Consider the following 12,538-nt stretch of genomic DNA (forward strand, 5'->3'; position numbering starts at 1 on the left):
GTTTACTTAATTGTTGTCCTTTGATCCTCTCTGAAAAAGTAACCTTAAGTGTAAAGTTGGCCACCTGGCCCACCAGTAACTCTGCTCTAGTTTTGGTCACACCCTTCAAATAACATGATGCTTGGGCAATCACTTTTCCTAACAATGAGGTGTCATGATACCCTTCAAACTGGTTCTGATATGTAAGAAGACTCAGAATTCTTCCACAAAATACATATAATATCCTACCCGTCCAAGGAAACTCCTGAGCTTTAAGGCGTTCCTTGACCTTGGCAAATCTCCAACCGAGAATATATCACAATACTGTCGATCAGGACAATCACAAATCCAATTTAGATAATCTTTGAATAATATGTTCATATAATCCATCAAATAAACTTGACATTAATCAAATCCTCAAAACATAACTCAGCACTCTTGGTGTCCATAACTGATACACAAGACAGTCTTCTGTTTATCCTTCTCCCTGAACTTTAGCTGGTACTAACCAGGTCAAAGATCCACCTTGGAGAATACCATCTTACTCAATAACTAAGCCTTTAGTTCTTACAGCTCTGCTGAAGCCGCTCAATATAGTATCATAGACACGATTCCGTCCCTGGCACCAATTACCATTTTATCTCTTTATGTGAAAGGAATCCTGACAATCTCTTGGAAGCACATCCAGAAACTCATAGACCAATCTAGTTTGTCCTGGTCCCACTGGCACGTCCTAAGTGGTATCCACCACGCTAGCTAAGAGTTCTATGCATCCTCCAGCAATAGATCTCTAGCTTTAAATACAGATGTCATATGCACAGTGCCAACTACCACAAGGGTTTCCCACTCTCAAGCCCAAGAGTTACCATCCTTTCCTTGCAATCCAACATTGTCCCCATACTTGGCTAACCAATCTATATCCAAGATCATACTGAAGTCAGCTATAACCAACCCTATCAAAATAACTGATGAGTCCTTTCCACCATAATCTAACTCATCACAACATAACCATGTAATCTGTGTAACAAGCCTATGCTTCTCTAGATGCAACAAGCAAAGAACAACATGGCACCAAAACCAGTCAACGCAATACAAAAAAAAAATCAAAACTAGAAAGCTGACCTGCCACCCTTGAGGAACCAACCTTAGTCTCAATCTCCGACTCTGACTGCATCAAAGCAAACACTCGAGGTGGAGTCGAGTTGTCCATCCACTTTTGCTCATTATTCCTTCGCCTTGGGCAATTCTTCTTACGGTGCCCAACCATTCCACAAAAGAAACATACCCTTGCTCGGCATTCTCCCAGATGACGCCTTTTACACCGAGTGCATTCTGGGTAAACTTTCCAATCCTTGTTCTTGTTCAATCCAATAAATGGAAGTATCACTGTCTGAGCTCTGTGCTCTCCGGCACTCTCCTTCTCAATCTAATTTCTTGTGCTCTCAACAACAAGAGCCTTCCCTACCACCTAAGCGTAGGTAGAGATTTCATGCACTGGGGCAACTCTAATGCCCTGAGCTATTCTGGAATTCAATCCCTGGAAAAACCTTTCCTTCCGAGCAAACTTGGCCAACCCATCGAATCTATTAGCATACTCTGTTACTGTTGCATTTCCCTGAACGAGGTTCAGAAACTCATTCATCTTAGCAATCTTGACTGCATCACAGTAATATCTTTCATTAAACAGCTGCCTAAATTCTTTCTAGTCCATCACAGCTATATCTCGTGTCTGGGACACTACTTCCCACCATGTACGGGCATCATCCCGCAATACATATGTAGCACAGATCACCCTATCGTGACCTATCACCCCCAGACTATCGAGAATTGAACTGATCATGCCCATCCATTGCTCAGCTCTGAATGGATCTAGGCCTCCCTCAAAGATTGGAGGGTAATACTCCTAGAATCTTCCACAGAGAAATTCCCACCTATTCTCAACCCTAGGCTGAGCCAATGCTGGTGCCACTTCTGGCATAGCAAAGGAAGAGGTGTTCCCTAACAGATTCTGATGTTGTTTCAAACACCTAATCTCTTCCTCTCGCCTCTGCAATCGTAATTGCATATCTGTAAACACCTGCTGGAAATTCTAAGGGGCAGGTGAAGAACTCAAACCCTGGTTGAAATTCCCAGCCTCTGTATAACCACTTCTAGGTCTCATTATCTACCTTGGATACATACCTGCTGATTGAATCTGCAGTCAATAAATTGACCCATTAAGCATGATGAGCATATCAAAACCCTTCCCCACGGGAACAATCATACCACACTACATTCACAACCCACTGTAGTGCTAAAAACATGCCCATAACATTCATACATCAATCATAACCCCTGCTCTTCCAACATACACACCATGCTTCCAACTCCAGCATGAAAATAACACATTTATATATTCACTAAGCAGGTAATCATATATTCATATCAATAATCAAGAGGCAGTCTCTATCAGAATCTCATTCTCCCTAATACAATGTGCAGGTAAAGCATTTACATTCTATTTAAGTAGTTAAGCACATAACCACATAAATAGTTACCATACCCTGAGTGAAGCTTGCTTTTAGTGACGAGTGTACATGGTCAGCTTGTCTACAAGAACCCTTAACCTTGGCTCGCTCTGATACCAAGTTTGTAACACCGTACTATCTAGGGACCGTTACGTTGTGCATTTTAAATAGTGATAAACTCGCTCCAAGCCATTTGACCATAATTGTGTAACTAAGTATGATTAGCGGTTTAGGGTTAAAAATTTTGGTCAAAGATACAACATTTCACTAAAACGTTTATGGTATACATTAGGATCCCAAAATATAATTTAAAGATTAATTACAATAAAATATTTACAACCAGCCGACCTAAGCGAAAAAATGGGGTTTAGCCCTACTTCCTCTTTAACTCCACATCATGGTGGTCGAGCAGCTGCATATGTACACATCATCACCTAAGCTCTCCAACTCAAGGATGGTCCAGCTTTCTTTTTCCTTTACTTGCACCACATAGCACCCGTGAGCCAAAGCTCAGCAAGAAAACTCAATATGCTCCTGAACAAGTAATAACATGTTACTAAATCATAATAGGCATGCGTAGCGATAATAGCCATATTCATGCATGCAAATAAGTCCAAATAATGATTGTGGGCCTTGCCCCTTGTATAGCTGACTTATGGCCCCTGCCCTTTATATGGAAGACTATCAAGTCAAAATGAGAATAAATGGCTAATGTGTCAATCTAAAATAAGCGACCAAATAAGTGACAATTAAGTCACGCACTTGGGCTCTGCACCCTAATCAAATAAGTGAATAACACATTATGATTCTAACAATCATGTTGGGGCTTGTAGCCCTAATCATATGAGTGAGTCACACTTTGGGCTCTGCACACTAATCAAATAGGTGACTAAAGTGTCAAACTTTGGGCTCTGCACCCTAATCATATAGGTGACTAAAGAGTCACACTTTGGGCTCTGCACCCTAATCAGATAATTGACTAATGAGTGAGTCACGAACTTGGGCTCATCACCCATAGCCATGTGACGTTGCAGTCACCTGAGCCTTTTGGCCTTAGCTCTAAGTAACCAGCCTTTAGACTAGACAAGCGCTTTTAGTTTTCATCGAACTTGAGGTTGGTCAAGCATTAATGCTCATGATGAGTCATTCAATGCTTATGTTGATTAGATCTAATCTTTTTGGCTCTACGTTCATTACGCTTATACTGCTCTTGACTCATAGGTCAATTCCATACGACCAGTGCTCAGTACTACTGTCGAACTTGACTAATGAGTCATAGCTTCACAGTCAATACTAACACCATTGTCGATTCTGACTATGGATTCAATTCCACTCACAAGTAAGCAATGCAACCAGGCATATATCATATGTCAAATATCCAAATACAGGTGATTCAACATGCTTACTCAACATTCACTAGCATAATTATGATCGTGCACATTTACAGAGACTCAAGCTCTGATCAATCTCATATTCAACATTCATGCCATGCCCTAATCACATGTATCTTATGCATCACATGCACACATACTGGGTGCAGTTTTCTTACCTTTGGTCCAAGTATAGGTCACTAATAAATGAGCCACAAGCACGATCATGTTTCCAAACCCCTGGTGATAACCTAGTAACAACCACAATATAAAACCTCATCAAAATGAGTAAATAAATACTTCCAAACCCAAACCTAGCCTCTGGGACGTCGAATCCTACTGAACTGGGTAGTAGAATTGATCCCAGGCCCTTAAAGTTAAGTTTCCATGACTAAAAACCAACTCTGGGCAAAACTGCCCTTAACCGCTGTGGCCCCCCAGCATTGTCGCGGCCTGCCTCCAAACAGAGGCCAAGCCTCTTCTTTGATTGAGCCTAGCGCCGCAGCTCTCCAACCTTGTGTCACAGCCTTACCTGCAAATTAGCCAGCCTCCTCCTTCTTCAAGCCTCGGCCGCGGTGCCCAAGAACAAGGCCGCGACCCATCCATGAACCCAGCCAAAAACCTTATTTTCTCCATTTAAAAACCTTCCAAAAACCTATCCAAACATCTCCAAATCCCAAAATCAAAGTTTCCAAACATCCTAATTATCCAACACCAATAAAACCCAAGCTTTAATTCATCAAAAAAATCATCAAAATAATAAATCCAATTCAAGCTTAAAAACTCAAAAACTAAAAATTTAAAACTTGGATTACCTCCGATTGAGTTATTTCCCAGTTAAATCATTCGACTAATAAGCTTCTAATCTTCCCTAGAATCACTATTCCTCGATCCCCACTTGAATCCGAGTCCTAAAACTCAAGTTTCCTTCGAAAATTTGATTGGTGTCAAAAAGGGAACGAGAGGGAGAGAGAACGTTCAGAATGTTCTATTTATAATTCTAACAGGTTACTTCAAGCTTAAATAACCTCAAGCAAATCCTAATGCTCGGGGTCCCGAAAACGCCCCCGGGGGTAAAATAGTCAAAATTCCCAGAATTCCCTCCTGATCTCACTAACTCTCAATTTGTCATCAAATATTTATTCCCATTACCCAATATCCCGGTAATGTGCTAAATACCGAAATTACCCCTCGACTCACTCCGAGTCAAGTATGAATCCCATTGTGACTTTCCCATTAGCTTGCCTCCTAGGATCGTCTCGTGCTGTGTAGCTCTATGATAACCAAATAATAATGAAGCACCACACATATATCACATATATGCTAAATATGCCCGAAATGGCCAAAATATGAAAATTGCACAATTAAACAGAATTGGGCCCACATGCATATTTAATGCACCTAAACATGCATATCAAGTCATATTATAATGTTATTCACATATTCACATAATCATACATATAAATATCACATAATCACATAATTTCAAAATTTGCCCTCCTGGCCCCCTAATCAAGGCCCTAAAACTTATTAGGAAATTTGGGTCGTTACATCAGGGCTCGTTCAAATATTGCACTTTCTTAGTGGTAGACTGCCCCATTACATACAACATAATTTTTGGTCGTCCCACCTTAGTCGATTTCGACACCATCACCTCCATTTGCCATCTCTGCATGAAGTTCCCATGCGATAACGGAGGAGTGGGAACTGTACGGAGAGATCAAAAAAGTGCCTGAAAGTGCTATCACGTCTCCGCCTGACCAATCTACATGATCCTCGAAGAGCCTCTTGAAGAGGAAAACGCTGATCCAATCCCACCACCACAGCCAGCACGAAGGGTGGTCCAGGAGGATGATGAATTGGATATGCGGATAGAAGCAGATAGGGAATTAGAATCCATGTAAGAGGTGGAAGAGGTGTGCATCAAAGACAGGGACCCGACTAAAGTAATCAGAGGCAGAAGAAACCTGAACTTGAAATTCAGGGCTACCATAATTGCCTGGGTGAAAGAGAATCAGGATGTTCTGGCCTGGTCTCATTTGGATATGACCAGGATTGACCGAAACGTCATATGTCACGCCCTGAACATTTACGTAAATGCAACTCTCGTCCAGCAGAAGCGGAGACCCCTAGGGGCAGAGAGGACAGAAGCCCTTAAGTTAGAAGTCGAGAAGTTTTCCTCAATCAACTTCATTCGGGAGGCCCTGTATCCCGTTTGGCTAGCTAATCCGGTGTTGGTACCAAATCCGAATGGGATGTGGAGGACTTGCATCGACTTCACCGATCTTAACAAGGCCTGCCCAAAATATTGCTTCCCTTTTCCCCGGATTAACCAGATGGTAGATGCTACATCCGGGTACGAGTTGTTGACTTTCATGGATGCCTACTCTGACTACAACTAGATCTCAATACATGTAGCAGACTAGGAACACACCGGCTTCCAGACGAACAAAGGTGTATACTGCTACATCATCATGCCCTTCAGGCTTAAGAACACTGGGGCCACCTATCAGAGGCTGGTTAATAGGATGTTCCGAAACCAACTGGGGAAGAACATGGAAGTATACATAGACGACATGTTGGTCAAATCCAAGACCTCGTTCGAACATGTGGATGACCGAGCAGAAGCATTTTCCATCATCCAGAAATATGGGATGAAGCTGAACCCCAAAAAGTGCACCTTTGGCGTGGCATCCGCGAAGTTTCTGGGCTTCATAGTAAGCTCAAGGGGAATAGAAGCCAACCCAGACAAGATCAGAGCATTGATCAAGATGCCTTTGCCACGAAAGCAGAAAGACATTCAAAGCTTGACGGGAAGAATAACAACTTTGAGCCGCTTCTTCTCGAAGTCCACAGAAAAGTGCATCCCATTCTTCAAAGTACCTCGCGAAAGCCAGAGGTTTGAATGGACGACTGAGTGTGAAGAGGCTTTCCAAAAGTTGAAGGAACATTTGGCCCAGGCGCCAATCTTGTCGAAACCAGTGGAGGGGGAGCCATTGTACCTGTAATTGGCAGTGTCGGAACATGCCATTAGCGCCACTTTAGTGCGAGAAGAGAGAAAGGTCCAGCTCCCGGTCTATTACGTAAGAAAAAGGTTGCTGGGCGCGGAGTCTAGATACCCATTAATCAAGGAGCTGACATTTTGCTTACTGACCGCCTCCAAGAAGCTGAGACCTTACTTTCAGGCCCACGCCATTAAGTTACTGACGAACCATCCCCTATGATAAGTACTACAGAAACCTGAATCATCGGGGAAACTCTTGAAGTGGGCCATGGAGCTTAGCCAATTTGACATAGCATATGTCCCCAGGATTTCTATCAAGGGACAGGCCCTGGCCGACTTCATCTTAGAATGCACTGAGATAACAGAATATGAAGAACCCGTTGACCTCATCATGCCCCTGTGGAAAATCTTCGTAGATGGAGCCTCAAATGAAAATGGGGTCGGGGTCGGGATCATCTTGGTATCCTCGCAAGGTCACCAGTTGCAAAGTGCTCTGCGCTTCCAGTTTGAAGCGTCAAATAAAGAGGCTGAGCACGAGCCCATGCTAGCCAGACTACACTTGGCATGGGAGGTAGGAGCAGCAACTAGTGGTTAGGCAGGTCTTAGGGGAATGTCAAACGAAGGGGGAGAATATGGCTGCCTACGTGACACAAACCCGGGAGTTACTCCAATCTTTCGAGAAATTCTTCATCCATCAGATCCTTAGGGAACAAAATGTGTTTGCAGACACATTGGCAAAATTGGCCACGGATGTTGAAGCAGAACTCTCCGGGGTGGTCCCAATCGACCATCTACCCGTGCCTAGTATTCAAGCCCTCATAACCATCAACGCCATCAATTACTCTACATCCTGGATGGACCCTCTCATCCAGCACTTAACCATTGGGGAATTGCCCGCAGATAGGGCTGCCGCTAAGAAACTTTAGTACCAGGCTCCCAGATATGTCATGATGGATGGAAAACTCTACCACAGGGGGTTTTCCATGCCCTATCTTCTATGCGTATCTAGGACAGAAATGAGTGCAATCATGCACGAAGTGCACAAATGTTTTTGCGAAGATCACACAGTCGAACTTAGCTTGTCCAAGAAAATCCTAAGGCAATGATATTTTTGGCCAACGATGAAGAAGGATTGTGTTGATTACGTCTGCAAATGTGAAGAGTGCCAAAGGTATGCGAAGATCACGCAAGCCCCTTGAACGAAAATAACCTTGATGACCAGTCCCTGGCCTTTCGCAGCATTGGGGAATCGATTTAGTAGGATCGCTCCTGATGGGGAAGGGTGGAGTAAGATACACCATTGTAGTCGTCGACTATTACACCAAGTGGGTCGAAGCGAAACCAATGAGCACCATCACCTCCAAAAAGTCCCTGGACTTCATCATCAACAACATTGTGTACCGATATGGCCTCCTTCACAAAATCGTATCCGACAACGGAAGTAATTTGATAGCGTCCATTTCACTGACTTCTATGAAAGACATGGCATCATCAAAAACTTCTCCGCAGTCACAAGGCCTCAAGAAAATGGGCAAACAGAGGTCGTGAACAAGATTTTGAAGGGGATATTAAAGAAAAAGACACAAGCTTGGAAGAGCAAGTGGTCGGAAGATTTGCCCCACGTCCTATGGGCCTACCAGACCACAAAAAGAATGTCAATCAGACATACTCCATATTCAATAGTGTACGGATGTGAAGCGGTCATCCCAGTAGAAGCAGCAATCCCGTCTCACAGACAGGACACATATGATCCCATCTAGAACCATGCCTTACTCCAAGAATCCTTAGATTTCATTGAAGAGATCCGGGATGAATCACAGGTGCAGCTGAAGATGTACCAGGGAAAGATCGCCACGCACTTTAACTCTAAAGTTAAGAGCCAGAGGTTCAAAAACGGTGATCTAGTCCTTAGAAGAGTCTTCCCTGCAACTCAAGATCCAGGAGTGGGGGTTCTGGGAACAAACCATGAAGGACCCTATGAAATCCAAAACAAAATATGTCCAGGAACGTATCGCTTAAGGCGAATAAATGGAACAGAGGTCCCAAGGGCCTGGAACGCAGAACACCTCCGCCGGTACTATCAGTAGTCGGGAGGATCTAATTTTAGACCTTTTTAACATTTTTTATTTCTAGCAATGTACACCTCAGGGCGATTTCTTGTTTAATGAAAATGGTGTATACAAAACATCATAAGAAATGTTGTAAGGAAAGCAAAAGTTCAGGCCCGTCTTCAAATTTTACACAAACAAGTGACCTAAGACTACACTCTTCGGTCATTTGGGGGGGGGGGGGGGGGGGTTAAGGCCATCTATACAAATCTAGGATTAAAAAAAAAAAGAGGATGCAAAGCTCAGAGCTTAGTCCAGATCTGGATTCGTACATACTGGGGGTTCAAAACCTAAAAGGATGCAAGGCTAAAAGCCCAGTCCTACCCGAACCCACATCGTCCGGGGGGTTCAAAACCTAACTCCCAACAAAAAGGATACAAGGCTCAAAGCCCAATCCTAACCCGAACCGGTATGGTCCGAGGATTCGAAACCCAACTCCTAAAAATTGGTCCAGACCTAACGTGGTCCAAGATAACCAAATCCCTATTCATGTTTTCCTTAGAATGGCCTAGAACCGTTGAAACGTGAATCTTAGGTTTAAATTGGTTAAAGTTAGTCTTATAAACGGGTTAGGCCATTGGAACCTGAACCTCAGGTTTGAAATAAGATAATCAACTAATCTTTGATGGTTCGGACCATTGGAACCTGAACACTAGAGTCAGGACAACTAAATCAAACGACAGTTATTGACTCTTTAATGGTCTAGGCCATTAGAACCTGAACCTCGGGTTTGAAACGAGTTAATTAATTAAGTCATATCTAAAAAATCCATAATGGTCCAGGCCATTGGAACCTGAACCATAGAGTCGGAATAAATCAGTTAAGTTATATTGATAAAGTCCAAAACAGTCTAGGCCGTCAAGACCAAACGTGGGTCTTAGGATAGGTTTAATACCTTTAAAATATTCCCCTAGTGGTCCTGGCCAATGGAACTAGGACCCAATATTCAACTTGGATTCATGCAGAGTGATAAAACACTTAGTGAATTTAGGAAAAAATAAACGAATATAAAGTGGAAACCATTATGTAGAGAAAAATCAATATATAAATACGGATGATAAAAATTGTCTTGGATGCATACACATCCATAAATATAATACAATTACAAAAACATAAATGAAGTCCTAACTAACATATAGAAGCCCAGGCCTAGGCTTCGTTCTGATCTAGGACATCCGGAGCATTCGCACCCTATTCATCCCCAGCTAGGAGCGCCGCATCAGTTTTCTCTTTGGCTTCAAATTCAACCCTCTTTGCAGCCGGATCCGGATAGAGGAGGAGATTCATGTTCTTGTCCTGGAGCCATGCCATGTAAACAGCCTCATCGAAAGTGGCCTCCAGAAATGCATCAGTCTGCTCCTTCTCTTTGCGAGCCTCCTCGCTTCGCTTCATCTCCAGCTGAACCGTGCCCTCCAAAGCCTAGTTTTGGAACTCAAGGTTTGCCACCTTCTCCCGCTCCTGGCAAATTTGGGCCTCAGTCGCTTCCATAAGGGCTTTGATCAAAGCCTCCAAGCCACGAACACGACGTAGCTCTGCCTCCAGGTTGTCCACCAACTTCTTATGTTCGGTGTCCTTCTTGGACCAAGCTTCCTCATGCTGAGCCCGAACCTGGGCAGCCTCCTCATGCTCGGCCTCAATTCGAGCAGCCTCTTTGGCAAGGGCCTCCATAGCAACTTCTCATTGATTAATGGCCCCCTCCAACTCCATCTAGGTCGTCTCCAGCTTCACAACCATCTCGGCCAACAAGGCATCCTGGAACAAAGCAAAGTTAGAAAATTTACAAGGAATGATGATGGTAAAATGAAAAATTAGACAGGCATGTGGCTTACCGTGGTGGCCTAATATCGAATGGCTTGGGAGATGAAAAGGGCATCCTGGCTGGCCAAGGTGGCATATCGCTTGAGCTGAAGGGTGGACATGGTAGCCCCAACATGGGCCAAAAAATCCACAGCAAGCAGAGTCGTATCCTACCCCAACTCAGGTTGGAACCCGATCTCAGCTACAAGTTGGTCCACGATCTGTTGCGGAGCATTGAAGGCCTCCGGACGTTCGGCAAACTCCACCTCACCATTTTCATCCTCTCCTCCTGGAGGACCAGGTCCCCTTCCTCGTGAAGGACTAGGTTAACAGGAAGCCCTGGAGCCTCCGCGACCTCTCGGACCTTCTGCGTAACAATGAGGCTTTCCCCGGAGGAATGCTCCTCAGCTATGGCTGAATCCTTGGTCCTGGCCCTCTTGGCCCACTTCGAGGACTCCGCGGCGACCGAGTCCGCTTTCCTCTTGTCCGTCCCTCCTCCTTCAGAAGGCTCCTGCTCCAAATTAATGACATAGAGAGGATCAGGTTGGGGCAGGATCATTTTGGCATGCGCCACCGAGAGGGAACTTGCAGGTGGAGCGCTCTCATAAGCTTCCTGGACTGGCTCTGAATCCCCGAGGATCAGCTCCATAATTTCCTTTTTGGTCGGGTCCATGGCGGCCCTCTTCGCCAAGGCCTTGGCTGCAGCCGCCCTGACCTTGATCATTTCCTTCATCTTGGCCACAGGGTTTGACATCTCCGAATCACCTAAGAAAGACAAAAAAAAAAAGGAAACTAATCAGTAAAATACATGAATGCGGATAAAAGTAAAAAAATAAGACAAATATTCAACTCTAAAGTCCTCCAGGACGAACCCTTATCTAAAGAACGGGCACGACTCAACTCCCCTAGGGCGAAAGAGTGAATTCGGTCCCCCATGTCATCCGGGTCCAAAAAGCTACCGTATTGTAAGAACCAGGATGAGTGCATGAGGGTCAGTGTGTCTATAACAATGGGGCAAGGAAGCCCCACTTTGTTGACACTCCCGGTCAAATAATCCCATTACCATTGCCCATTCCTAACTAGGTCCTCAAAATGAGGAGCATAAGTTAAAATCGGAGGCGATTTACCTTGCCCTGAATGCTAGCTCCAGGAGCTCCAGTGTTAGGCTGCCTCCCCTCGAGAAGGACGTCCAGTTCTTCGGACTCGGCCCTCTCAGCCTAATGGGTCTGCTCTTTCTTCGCCTTCTCCATGTCTGCCTTGGCCACAGCCTCCACTGCCTTGATGTGGATGAGGGCCATCTCCTCCCTCAGGGTAGGAAGCTAAGGCCATCTATCGACTGGTTCACGGCAATCATCCCGACCAGCCGAAGGTTGTCCGTGGTCATGAAGCCCCCCACGTCCAGTTCCTCGACGCTAAGGTTGTCCGTAGTTACAAAGCCCCCCACGTCCAGCTCCTCGGCGCTCAGAGTGGTATAGAATTTCATTCACTCCAGGATCGATTCACTGAGCCGGGTTTAAGCATATGGACCTGTGTTCCAGGACTGTGCGTGTCTAGTAAACAAAACCAAAGGCTGGGTAAAAAGTGAAGAAGAATAACTTACCCACTTGCTGGAAGTCTAGCACCAAAGTGGGGTTCTTCTCTAAGAGGAACCCGGATGTCATGAACCAGTAATGCCTAACATCCAGGGGGTGCTTCCATGTGTTGAATGGAGCCGGACTAACTCCGCAGGCTTTCAGCCTATAAAATCTATCCATCATCTTGTCTTTGGAATTG

This window comes from Humulus lupulus, chromosome 9 (assembly GCF_963169125.1).
Source record: "Humulus lupulus chromosome 9, drHumLupu1.1, whole genome shotgun sequence".
In the NCBI taxonomy this organism is placed as follows: Eukaryota; Viridiplantae; Streptophyta; class Magnoliopsida; order Rosales; family Cannabaceae; genus Humulus; species Humulus lupulus.